Below are 12,849 nucleotides of genomic sequence, written 5' to 3' on the forward strand. Positions count from 1 at the left end.
ATATAAAGTCTGTTCTTGCTTTAGTAGAAATAATCTGTACCCTGCCAGTCCTTAGGCAGGGTGACGACATCAGCCCTCCCCGCCCCCTCCCTGGGCTATCTGCACAGCAATCTCTCTCTCTCTCTCTGTGTGTGTGTGTGTGTGTGTGTGTGTGAGAGAGAGAGAGAGAGAGAGAGAGACCTGCCTCTATGTTCAACAGCACGAGCATTCTACATTAATGGTTTGCTTTGTGTCCAGGAGCAGATCAGCACCGCACGCAAGGGCTGTCAGAAACAGTGCTTTGAAACGGGAGGGGCGCATGTCTCCAGGGCAGCAGAGTTCAAAACAATGAGCAGAGCGGTCACTTGAGGCATTATGGGAAAGCTCCAGAGGCCAATTACAGCGCAGAAAGCAATCGAGTGTCTACTCTGGCAATAGAGCGCTGGAGTCTCTGTGCAAATAGCCTTATGACTTTTGTCAAGGTGGTTTTTTTGCAGCGCTGCAACTGAGGAGTTTCTGCGCACAACGTGTCTTGGCAGTGTGCACACGTCTGCAGTTTGAGCGCAAAAAGCTGCTTTACTGCGCAGAAACTTGCCTGTGTAGACAAGCCCTAAGTTTACTTCTTAAGTGCAGTTTAAGCAGAGCACACATTCCTTTGTTTGAGACAAACCTGTTTGCCAGCCTCAGTTTGGAACATGTGTTTACAACACCATAGAGGGGAATCGTAAAACTTCACATACAATATTGCCGAATGCATTTTATCAAGACAATAATGACCAGCAAATTATGAGTTTTCAAATGATACCTGACCAGGCATACTTTATACAGAGATTATTACAATAGCGTATAGGGTGTGGACACAGGGTACATTCTGTCACAGTTGGGGAGATGGACATTGGGGCAAAGCTTAAGGGGAAAGGCTGGGAGAGATGTTTGTCCTAAACCCTAGCTCCTTTCCCTGAAGGCTGCACCTATCTCCCTTATAGCAGGGTGGGTTAACAAGCTAACTGCACCAGTGAGTTAGCAGAACCCACTTGCCCTTTTCCAGCCAGAGCAGCGCTTGCTAACAGGGAGGGGTGTTTCACGCAAACTTTGGCCTAACTTTGAAAACTGTGGCCAGGAAAACTAAAGACTCATCTGTTCCATTACTTTTCATGTTTGCATGAGAGACCAAGAACGTTTGCTTCCTTCACTCTCCACCTTGATCTGCCAACAGACCCACCGGCTCAGCCATTAATCTAGTACAGACTCTTTAAATCATTAGTGCCAACGCTAGCTTTAATGGTGTAATTGATGGTTTTGTCACTCTGTCATGAAGAGGGGCAGGACCCAGTGCATGACACCGGCAATTGGCCTTGGCTGGCTCAGAACATGATTAGAGACCTGTACACCAAATCAACTTACATTTCTTCCTATTTATTTCCACTTCCAAAGATCTCACATTCTTTAGTGCTTTCCATGACCTTCCTTTGTGATCATCTCACTGGAGTGACAGTGGACTTAAAAACAAGCCCAACCACTATGAACCAGATTTCCCAGTGTAGCCCCATCGACTTCAGTGGAGCTACGCCAATCTATCCTAGATGAGGATGTTGTGGCAGTGTCCTAGTGCTGACCCTGGTCTCAGGAGACTGAGGTTCTATTCCTGGCTTTGGCTGGCCAGGTGCTCTTGGGCAAGTCACTTCACCTCTCCATGCCTCAGTTTCCCCATCAATAAAATTGAGATAATGATGCCACCCTCCTTGGTAATGCACTTTGAGCTCTACTGATGAAAAGTGCTGTATATGAGCTAGGGATTATCAGAATAACTCACTGGGCTGAAACAACAAGGAGTCTGGTGGCACCTTAAAGACTAACAGATTTATTTGGGCATAAGCTTTTGTGGGTAAAAACCTCACTTCTTCAGATCTGAATTTGTAAAATAAATACTTACCATAGAGTGAGTTCTAATCCCCCAAGGGTTGATTCTCTGTTACACTAAGGCCCCTTCACACCACTCTGGCAGTTTAGGGGGGAAGCTCAGAGAGGGGGGGGTAAATTTGTGCCCATCTCTACTGCCTGAGTGGTGTAAAGGTGCCATGGTGTAAATGCCAATTAGGCTCCCAGTGCTTTGCCATCATGGAAAGAGCCTCTTGCGATACCTGCGGGCCAGGCAGTCAAGTGAGGGTTTCTATGGGGCATTCACAGGGAAAAAGTCAATGTAGTCCAGGAGCAGAATGCAAGGAGCCAAATCCTGAAGCCCTCTTAATGTGTCCTCTCAGTCCATAACCAGCTAAACTTCCGAAAGTCAGCACAGTCACAGAGCGGGGTGATGATGGCCTTGCCTCCCCACCACCCCCTGCTCTGGGGCAACTGCATTGGAGAGGCCATCTCCAGGTCTATTCCCAGGAAGCAGTGCACTGCTGACTGCATACAACACAAGGAGCGTTGGGCCAGTACGTTTGCCTGAATGGGGCCTGAGCCAGGACAGGACTTAACCCACCAGGATTTTGTGGTTTAATTTTTATTTCCACTGAAAAGAGTTTTTTACGGTGCCATTTTGCTGCAGCTTTGGGATCCTGGATGAAGATACCTTGTGCTAGTGCAGGAAAGGTAGGAAGCAACACTTACTAGGGCAGGAAACCCCACCAGCCTCGTTTCATCACTCTGGCTGAATGAGATGTATTAAAAGAGAACTGAACCTCTGTGGTGAGAAGCATTTAGGCAATGCCCCAGTCTCTGCATTACAGGGTGTGGCATGCACAGTGGGGGTCCAGGCAGTTATGTAGGGGCAACAACCACCCTCTGATTGAACCAGGGACTTTCAGTGCTGCAGTACAGACGTCTACCACTTGAGATAAAGGAACAATTTCATTAGCTGATAGCAGTAGTAGGCTGTTTTCCTCTAATGGACTAGCCACTAGACGGGGATGCAATACACACTTTGCCATTGGCTTACATGGGCATACCTGCAGCTGAAAATCTGATCATCGTCTGTGGATCATGCTTACCATTCAGTTAAGGACAAGCCTTATGCATAAGCTGGGCTTCAGTGGCTTGAATATGATAAAGAAGTCAGCAGACTGGGCACAGGTCTGTAGCCATGAGATGATCAGCATACGGGCATATATACTACCAAGATACTCATCACCATTCCTATCAGGACTGTAATGTGCCAGTGTGCAACCCTGCCCTCCAATGGAGGGAATGTTATTGACTGTGTGTTTGGGCCCGGTTCTGCATCCGTGGAAGTCAACAACAAAACTTCTAGGCCAGGCCCTTTATTTGTGACTGTGTCTTGCTCCGTGGTATTTTACCGGCCAGAAAAATGGATTTCAGTGACAGCAAATAGCATTTCCTCTGTAGCTCAGCTGCTTGAGAGGTTTGTGGGTGGCAGTGTCCTCCCCATATACTGCTTCCCTTTTTCCATGTACTCCCTTCCCTCTTCTGCATGGTTGTAGGAAGCTGGCCACTGTGCTGTCTGTGTGTATAGCTCTCTGGTACATTGAAGCAAAGCCCAGTGTGGGGGACGGAGGGTTGCGGTAGTGCACTGAAGCATTACAAAGTCTTTTAGTTCTAGGTCTAATCCAAAAATGTGCTCCTTAGCTGCAAAAGCTGTACAGCACCGGATTAAGCAACACTGACTGAACAACTTCCCAATGCAGCTGCCACTTAGACACACTCTTCTGAGAAGACATTTCCAGGAAGTTAAAGATGTTCTAAAAGCTTTGGTCATTGCAATCTGTCACCTATAGCATCACCTAGGCATGGAATGACCGGAACAGCTAATGGCCAACATAATCAGCACCAGGGACGCAGGTGAAAATGGGACAAGTCTTTGCAGTATTTAAAACAGAAGCAGCATGATTCTAGGGGAGGTCAAAGTCTTATCTCTTGTGTAGTTATTACCATGGTAGTCTCCCACTCTGGTTGGAGCCTGGTTTCCTTGGCAGTGTAGGAGACTGGACAGCATTTTAATTTAACCATGTTTCAGAACCATCCACTAGCGTCATGTAAATGTCCAAGCCTCTATCGTGTTGCAAGGACATACTTAAAACAGAGTTAGGTGAAACTATACTGAAGACCAAGCTGTTGTAGCAGTGTAGGGGGACCACTGTGTTTTTTCAGGATCCTCCAGCCCAAGAGGCACTTCATTATAAAAGGTAGGTACAAACCTTTCACTTCAGGGGGAAGAGGGTTCAAGTCCTGTTACAGATGATGATGAAACTCATGCAACACCACCACCATAGGAAAAAGGAACTGAGTCCCACATGGGTAAAGTATGCCAGCCCCACTGCAAATAACATATGAAGGCAGAAAAGTTAGCCCCAATGTGCAGTAATAGACAATGCTCCCTAAGAGCAAGAGGGGCATGTTACGGTTGCTATGGAATCCATAACATTGGGGTTCCCTGACTTTTGGGCATGTACACACTCAGCCATGATATTGTATGTACATTGTTTCAGAATGGTTTGTTACACCTGATGCTGTGTATATTATAGAGTTGCTGTGTGAGTTGGACAGGTGAGACCAAAATGGCTGTAAAGAGAAGACAAGGGGTTACATTTTCAAAAGTGCCTTAAGTGCCTATTTCAATGGGAGTTAGGCACCTAAATATCTCTTAGGATCTGGGCCTAAGTGTATACTCACTTTTGAAAACGGGACTTAGCTGTCCAAGTCACTTAGGCCATCCAATGCTGAGTAGAGCAACACCTAAATACCTTTAAAAATCTGGGCCTAAGTGACTAAATCCCTGTTGAAAATGGGACTTGAGCTCCTAAACCACTGAGGTGCTTTTGAAAATTTTACCCAAGGACTTTTGGCTCAGCTACACCAACAATGACATGGCTCTTTGTTTAACCAGACAATCCTGAAATGACAGGCGATTCCAGCAATGAATATACAGTACTAATGCACCAATGGGTGTCTTAATTTTTCATTTAAAGAACCCAGAGATTTACCCAAATTTTTGCAGAAATTCCCCCATCGACAGTCACACTGGAGCATTCCATACTGAGCAGGGTTAGGCAGTGATATCACTGCTTATTGTGAACTTTGTTATCATGAAAACCTGCTAATACTTGTTTCAATGCATTTGAATAGACCTCCGTTCTTCTAAGAATATGTCTATACTGCAATCACTGGATGTGATCACAGCTCATGTAGACATACCCGAACTAGCTTTAATAGAGCGAGGTCAGGTCCCAGGCCAGTGAAGCTGTGGCAGCGTGTACTTCAGCACAGGCTGTACAAACCCACCAGAACCCTGGGTAATTACTGGCTGGACTAGACTGTGCTGAAGCAAGCGCTGCAGGAGGTTTACTGCTCCTAGCGTGGCTAGGTTGCTGCCAGCATTTTAAGTGCCATGTCAATTGCATGCATTTGATGTGCTCCTTTATTATACGTATGATTGGGGCCTGGCTTCTCCCTCAACCCAAATGTCCATCAACTTCCAGGCAGTTATTCCTGATTTGCACAAGTGTGAGTGAGAGACCAGGTCATGCTCATTGGTCCTTGATTGCAAATCACATTAGAAATCAGCAGAAGTTTACACATGGACTTCTTAAGGCGACAAGTTAAATTCCAGTCATAGACTCATAGACTTTAAGGTCAGAAGGGACCATTATGATCATCTGGTCTGACCCCCTGCATGCTGCAGGCCATAAAACCGTCCCTACTCCTTCCCTGGACTCTGCTGTTGAAGTCCCCAATCCTGTTTTAAGTGACCTCAATCAGCAGAGACCCTCCTGCTAGAGATCCCTGCCCCATGCTGCGGAGGAAGGCGAAAAACCTCCAGAGGCTCAGCCAATCTGCCCTGGAGGAAAATTCCTTCCCGACCCCAAATATGGCGATCAGTAAGACCCCGAGCATATAGGCAAGAGTCTCCAGCCTGACCCCTGTCAGCCATTATACTATTTACCTACCATTGCTTGGTTTTCCTTGACTACTATGCTTTACCATTAAACCATTCCCTCCATAAACTTATCTAACTTAATCTTAAAACCAGACAGGTCCGTCGCCCCCACCGTTTCCCTCGGAAGGCCGTTCCAATATTTCACCCCTCTGACGGTCAGAAACCTTCGTCTAATTTCAAGCCTGAACTTCCCCACGGCCAGTTTATATCCATTCGTTCTCGTATCCACATTAGTGCTAAACTGGAATAATTCTTCTCCCTCCCTTGTATTAATCCCTCTAATATATTTAAAGATAGCAATCATATCCCCCCTCAGCCTTCGCTTTGTCAGACTAAACAACCCAAGCTCCTCTAGTCTCTTTTCATACGACAGGGTTTCCATTCCTCTGATCATCCTAGTGGCTCTTCTCTGCACCCGTTCCAGTTTGAGTTCATCTTTTTTAAACATGGGAGACCAGAACTGCACACAGTACTCCAAATGAGGTCTCATGTTTGCTGGGGGTGGGATGGGAGAACGTTTCCTGGCCATGCCCGTTTACATCCTGCAGAACTAAAAGGGTTAATGCATCACCGATCAAAAAAGAAATGGAAAGCCGCTGGTACCTAGAATGACAGAAGAACATTTTTCATAGATATGTTGAAAAGAGTCTTGGGGGTCTGATCTTCCTGCACAGTCTCAGAAACTGTGCCTACAATTATACATTATGCACTGAGCCATTCCTTTGTTATTTATTGAACATAAAAGATAAAAGCGCTTTTCCCTTCATTGTGCTCCCAGAGTAGCATTAGTTCTTCGGCCTTCATGTTCTTTTAGGGGTCAGCCAATGGTACAAAACAACAATCATTCCTTTTGTGAGAAAAGTAATTGAATCTCCTTAATGCCACATTACGTACAGAAATAATCTCGCTGAGCACTTACCTTCCTGATTCTAAAGGACTAAATACAGCGATGCAGAACATGGGAGAATTTCCATCAATAGTCACCCTCTCTTCGACTTAATTTTGCTACAATGAGGTTAAGAATTCAAGGTCACCTCTACCAGTGTGGCTCAGAAACTGGGAACAGCATGTGGGCTATAAGGAGCCTGCTTAAAGATCATAAAAAAGCCAGTATGAAATTGGGCCATGTATGCTAGACACAGAATCATGGAGGAAGGAGGAAATAGCGCCAATCTGTTTAGCTCTGTTGAGATTGCCCCAGGTAAACCGTCTTCAGCAACAAACAGACCCTCAAAGGTATTTCAGTGCCTTGCCCATTCGTTTGAGGATCTGGGTCCTCATCACTAGAAATATATAAACTAATAAAAGGGAACTGAGAAAAGCACTGGAAGAATTCATTTATGGGGGACGATAAACATCTATAGCTCCCTCCCACTGTAAATACATGGTTCTAAAAATTAAAAAGACTGCACTGAGCGTGCTCCAGCCCCACAGCCTGCCCCCACTTCTTCTTCTTCTCCTGGCTGATGGAGATGTAGAGCAACAACTATAATTTTACATTTAGGTGGGTAAGCCAGATAATTGCGTCAGGAGTAGCGGAGTAGTTTTGTGGAAGATCAAAGCCAGAAATCTGAGCCCCACAGTCAGAGCCTCACACATGATAGGCATAGCACGAGAGCCCCAGACAGGAGCATGTACCAGCAGCAGCCAACACTGTATTGGGATTCAGTAGGAAACCATGATTTCGAGTCGCAGCTCCTCAGCTGGCTGGTATTAATAAATGTGTGCCCGTCCCAGCCCTGCAGGTATCATTCATCCCTTCTACAAATAAGGTAACTGAGAGATTTGACAAGGTCACTTCTGACAGAGCTGGGCATTGACCTTAGATCTTATGGGCATTTGTACACAGGGATGCTCAGCAAAGTTAAAATGAACTAGGAGCTGAAACCCTGTGCTGGCACATGGGTGTAATTCATAAAGTCATGCAGCCAAAAATGGCGGAGAACTTAAAAAATTGGTTGGTAAGAGAATGTGAATCTCAGTGATGCCTGAACGTGGTGATATTCCGAACAAAAAGAGCTCTCAGCCAACTTGCAGCTGTTTTTATTGCTTCATGCTGACTCAGAGGACTAGAATGGCTATCAAGTGATGTCTGGAGTTACTGCCCCTCACCACAGCATACATTCCTCATTCACCACCTGCACAAATCAAGACAACTCTCCCAGAACCACACAACCCACACACAAATCAATACAAGCATCCACACAGCAACACAACCAGCAGACAGAAAAATTTTGATTTTGCTGAAAAATTATGAAATCCAAATGATTTTTTTTTCATTTTGGGTTGGTTTGACACAAATCAGAATATTTCATTTTTTGAAGTGACCCAAAATGTTTAGTTTCTAATCAAGTTTAACAAAACTTTAAATTGCATTTTACTGTTCATGGTACATTGCCTTATGGAAGTTGTAGTTCTGTCCCCCATTCTCACCTATTGGCCAGTCTCCCTGGAGGGCTACATCTCCCATAAGGCTATGTGCTGATTTCATTCTGACAGAGGTGTGGTGAATCATTGGTATCACATGACTCTGGGTGCATTATGCGATTTGTAGTCTGACTGGGGGTGTGGCCCATAGGGGAAACTGGAGGCATCAGGGTCCTGACAACTCCCATAAGGCTCCAGACTCATGTGACTCCCATGATGCATCACCATACGAAGATGGAGTTTAATGTTGACATGACTGAAAATGAAACATTTTGAGTTATTTCAACAAACCCAAATGAAACACCTTGATTCTTGCAATGCTAAAATTTTACGTTTATGTTGAAAATGTCGGAACGACACATTTTGACATTTCTGAATTGAAATACTTCAGAATTTCTGTACCAAGGAAACTTTTGAAATTTCAGCTTTTCATCCTGTTTTGCAATGAAAATACAGCGTTCAGCAGAGCCCTCACATGCTACCCTTCATGGATAAAGACCACACAAGTGGTGTATTGGTTGTTGTGAGTTTGTCGGGTCTGAGCCAAGAGTTGCTTGTAAAGAACAGTGACCCCTTTTGCCAGCTGGCACCACAGCTTGCAACGTAAATAAAAGTTACGATGTGACAAGACATGGAAAGCAAACAATGAGGCTTGGGGAAATACAGGAAAGGAGGGCAAGGGGTAGAGAAATAAGGTTATGAGCGTACGTAGGGCTTGTCTACACTTAAAACGCTGCAGTGGTGCCACTGTAGCACCTCACTGAAGATGCTACTTGTGCCAACCGGAGGGCTTCTGTCAGCAGAGCTACTCCACCTCCCCGAGAGGCAGAAGCTAAGTTGATGGGAGAATTCTCCTGTTGACCTAGTGCTGTCTACACCGGGGGTTGGGGTTGGTTTAACTGTATCGCTTGGATTTTTCACACCCCTGAGTGACGCAGTTATACCAACCTAATTTCCTAGTGCAGACCAGGCCTTAGCTTACCAGGATTCAAACACAGAATTTATATAAATAATGAGAACATCCTGGGTTTTGGTAGTAAGGAATAATAAAAACAAGAATTTTAGAAGGGATATATACACACCAGATTCAGGGCACAAGCTAATTTCTAAGGGGACTGGAATAAATTTTCCCTGGAGGCAGGTTATCCCATATCTGCCTACTACCTTGCATCTGCCTCTGAAGCATCTGGTACTGTTCTCTGTCGGAGACAGGCTGCTGGGCTAGATGGACCCCAGATCTGATCCATTCTGGCAGTTCCTACGTTAAGGTAGCTCTGTGCAATGTCCTCCTTCCCACCCCCACCTCCAGTGGTCTGTTTCTTTGTTTTTCCCTAGCAGCAATTATGTTTTGTGCATTTTGATCTATTGATAGTACTTTGAAGGCACCTGTCATCATTAAGTGGTCATGGGAATGCAAAGTTTTTTCATGCAACCCGAATTCTGTGCTTAGCTAGTACGTAAATGAGTGGGATGAGATGGAGAGATGATAGAGAGCTGGCTTCCTGCTCAACCTATGCACAATTCTGAAATTAGCACCTCTGCAGCTAGTCAATGGCTAGCACAGCAGCTGGAGAATACTGTTTAAAACACGCTTAACTCCCCCCCCCACATACATTATTTGCTTTGAGCTTGTTGCCAAAGAAATCGACGAGCTGCTGGACTCAGCAGAAGATGACAGAGTCCAGAGGAAATATATATATTTTCTGCAGCTGGTATATTTTGCTTGAGCAGCAGAACCGTGCAGCTCCCTGTCACTGTAGAGGCACCACTAATGCTCTTCTACTTTCTATTTATTTATTTTCCCTTCCTTAATTAATATTTTGGTGTTCTCCGCTCAGCTGACAATGCTGCAGCTTCAGACAGCTCTGTCCAAACATGACTCATTCCCAAAGGGGTGAAGGATGGTGAATCACAGCCGACAGGGTTGTTTGAACTGCAGAATGGATGCTTAGCAACCCACACTTTAAAGTGAACTAAAGACATATCAGTTGAAGGCAGCACAAGCTAATAAGTAGCGGAATCTATACAGCTGCTTGTCACTCAGAGCACTGGGCCTGGATACCTAGAAATGTCAACAGCATTCTCACCAATTAAAGGCTTTTCTGGGGGACTTGCAAAACATTTAATGGGCTTGAGCATATTCCAAGTGAGTCCAAACCATGATAGGATTCTATGGCATCAGTAGGACGTTGCAAAATTTACAATGCTCAGGTTTTGTCTAGACTGGGAAAACGAGCTGTGTTAGTAAATGTGTCAGCTCACACCCTTTTATTAGCACTGTTTAACATCACTTTGTAGTGCAGACAAAGGCAGCTACCTGGACTGGATTGGCTATCCTAGGTGTTGGTTAACATCCTGCTAATTAAAATATTTTAGTTAACATGTTTTCTAACACACATCATCTGCCCAGTTTGAGCAAAGCTGTGGAGGAGGGGGCGAGTTTCAGGTTCCTCTGTGTCAAGTTGGGTCCCCAACTCAGGTGTTCATGAGTTGGGCTCTGGCCCTGACCTGGGTGTAGCTGCAGAAGAGGTGGGCCCCGGTCATGATGGTCTCTGAGGTGGACTCCAGTGCAAGGGGACTTTGAGGTAGAGGTGGGCCCAGGCCTCAGGTGTCTTTGAGGCAGAGATGGGCCCTGGTGACAAGTGTCTCTGAGGTGATAGTGGACTTGTTAAGTGAACAGGAATTGCAGGTGCTTAGCACTTCTGAGGATAAGGCCCTTAAATTGTATGCTTCTTGGGGCATGAACCTTGCAAGGACTGCTTTCTTACAGACAGGCACAAGACTCAAACTTTAGACCTGGATTCAGAGATTGCTAGGCCAGAAGGGACCATTGTGATCATCTAGTCTGACCTCTAAAGCTTGCCCAAAGGCTGTGTGTCTTCAGATCATGAGTTTTAGTTTGGGCTCGTATCTACTCTTCACGAGTCAGTGAAATGCCAGGAGTACCAACAGCACAGTAGAAATAATGGCAGCAGAACAGCAGCCAACCATACAGTTACTAGCAATTATTCCAAACGCTGGCCAGGTCTGCAATACCATGTAGTTCATTGTGTTCCCGGGAGTCCCTCAGTGCCAACTGGCAGAGGGCACACCAGACCATAACTCACATCAGGCCTAACACATTCAGTGCCCCAACTCACTGTTCTCATAATCGGTATGTAAAAAGTCTTATGTAAAGTATCCTATGCACACTGGTAACACACTTGCGTGACATATGTACGGGATGTGTACAAAGAATTATAAATGTTCTTAAAATGTGTTTGGCAGGCAGCGTATAAAGCCCAGCCTGACCTAGACAAAGGAATGTCTGTTTACCTATCTGAGCAGCTTGATCCCAAAGGACATATAAGGTAAACAAAGCCATCAAGCTAGAAAATGGGGGAGATGAATGCTTAACAGCCTCAACAGGGGATGGAGTCTGCACCCCCAGGAAGCCTTCCTGGCTCTTGAAACAGAAAGAATGAACTTTGGAGTAATATTAAGGGGGGCAAAGAGACATTTGAGTCATCCATCACCTATGGCACAAAGGGGAGCAGCCCCCTTTGAGTTCTTGAAAAGTGGATCCTCTTGGCCTGAGAGGCAAAAGTAGCTGTAAACTGACTATAAGTGAGAAACCTGCTTAGACAGAGACTGTAACTTGCTGAAATTGTTTTAGTCGCTAGAAAGGGTGTTTTGTTTTGTTTTACTTGTAACCATATCTCTCTCTTTCACCCATACCTATTATCTCTTACATCTCTCTTCTTTCCTAACAGACCGATTCTTGTTTTATTATAAAATGTATAAACTGGAGAATGAGTTCTCAGCTAACCTAATAGGCTGGTGTGTGTACTGTGTACTTAATAACTAAGCAAAGCTCTTCCTTGCTGAGGCCGAGAGGGGTAAGACAGTGGCTCACAGTTCTGGGTACCCCAAGAGAAGCATCATCATTATACCTGGATATGTTCATTTCCTGTCCTGCATGAAGTGCAGGGACATGGATACAATTTTTTAAAATACTCCAAACAAGCGAAAACCCCCAACCGCAGTGTGGAGGCAGCTCGGCTCCATTCACCTCCCAGGTGAATGTCTGAGTCAGCTCTTCTGCTAACCAAACTTGTCATCTGGCCATAGTGATAGATTGTGGCTATGAGCAACTGCCTGGCTGGCGAGGCTGGGAGCCCTGGGGGAATATACAGTGATGGTTTCCGTTAGAGTAGAACCATATCTGGTCCTGGGGGTTGCCCGGCACACAGGACTACATTCCTTCTGCCGACGGAGTTGTTCTCTGCTCAGAGTTTGAGCAACCCCTCCCTGACTGTAGTGGGCTTTCTAGTCCCTTTATCAGCACAGGACTACTCAGGGCCACATACATCAAGAGCACAAGAACCAAGCTATGCAGTGGCCTGTGGGGGAAGGGATCTGCTCCTTGAGGCACCCCAGGAACAGTCCCTGGTGTGCATGTGTGTTGTGACACCTGTCACACCAGAATGCGACCCCTCCCTGTTCCACGGCTCTCCCATTCCTCTGCAATCACCGCCTCTGATGCTGCGCCCAATCTGGCCTCAGAGAAA

General features: G+C 45.5%; 1 protein-coding gene across 2 annotated transcripts in view; it reads left to right on the plus strand.

Moving 5' to 3' along the window:
• LOC128847702 (bMERB domain-containing protein 1-like) overlaps positions 1 to 12,849 on the plus strand; it is a 59,400-nt gene that overhangs the window by 28,399 nt on the left and 18,152 nt on the right. The window lies entirely within an intron of this gene.

The sequence above is a fragment of the Malaclemys terrapin genome, chromosome 13, assembly GCF_027887155.1.
Source record: "Malaclemys terrapin pileata isolate rMalTer1 chromosome 13, rMalTer1.hap1, whole genome shotgun sequence".
In the NCBI taxonomy this organism is placed as follows: Eukaryota; Metazoa; Chordata; order Testudines; family Emydidae; genus Malaclemys; species Malaclemys terrapin.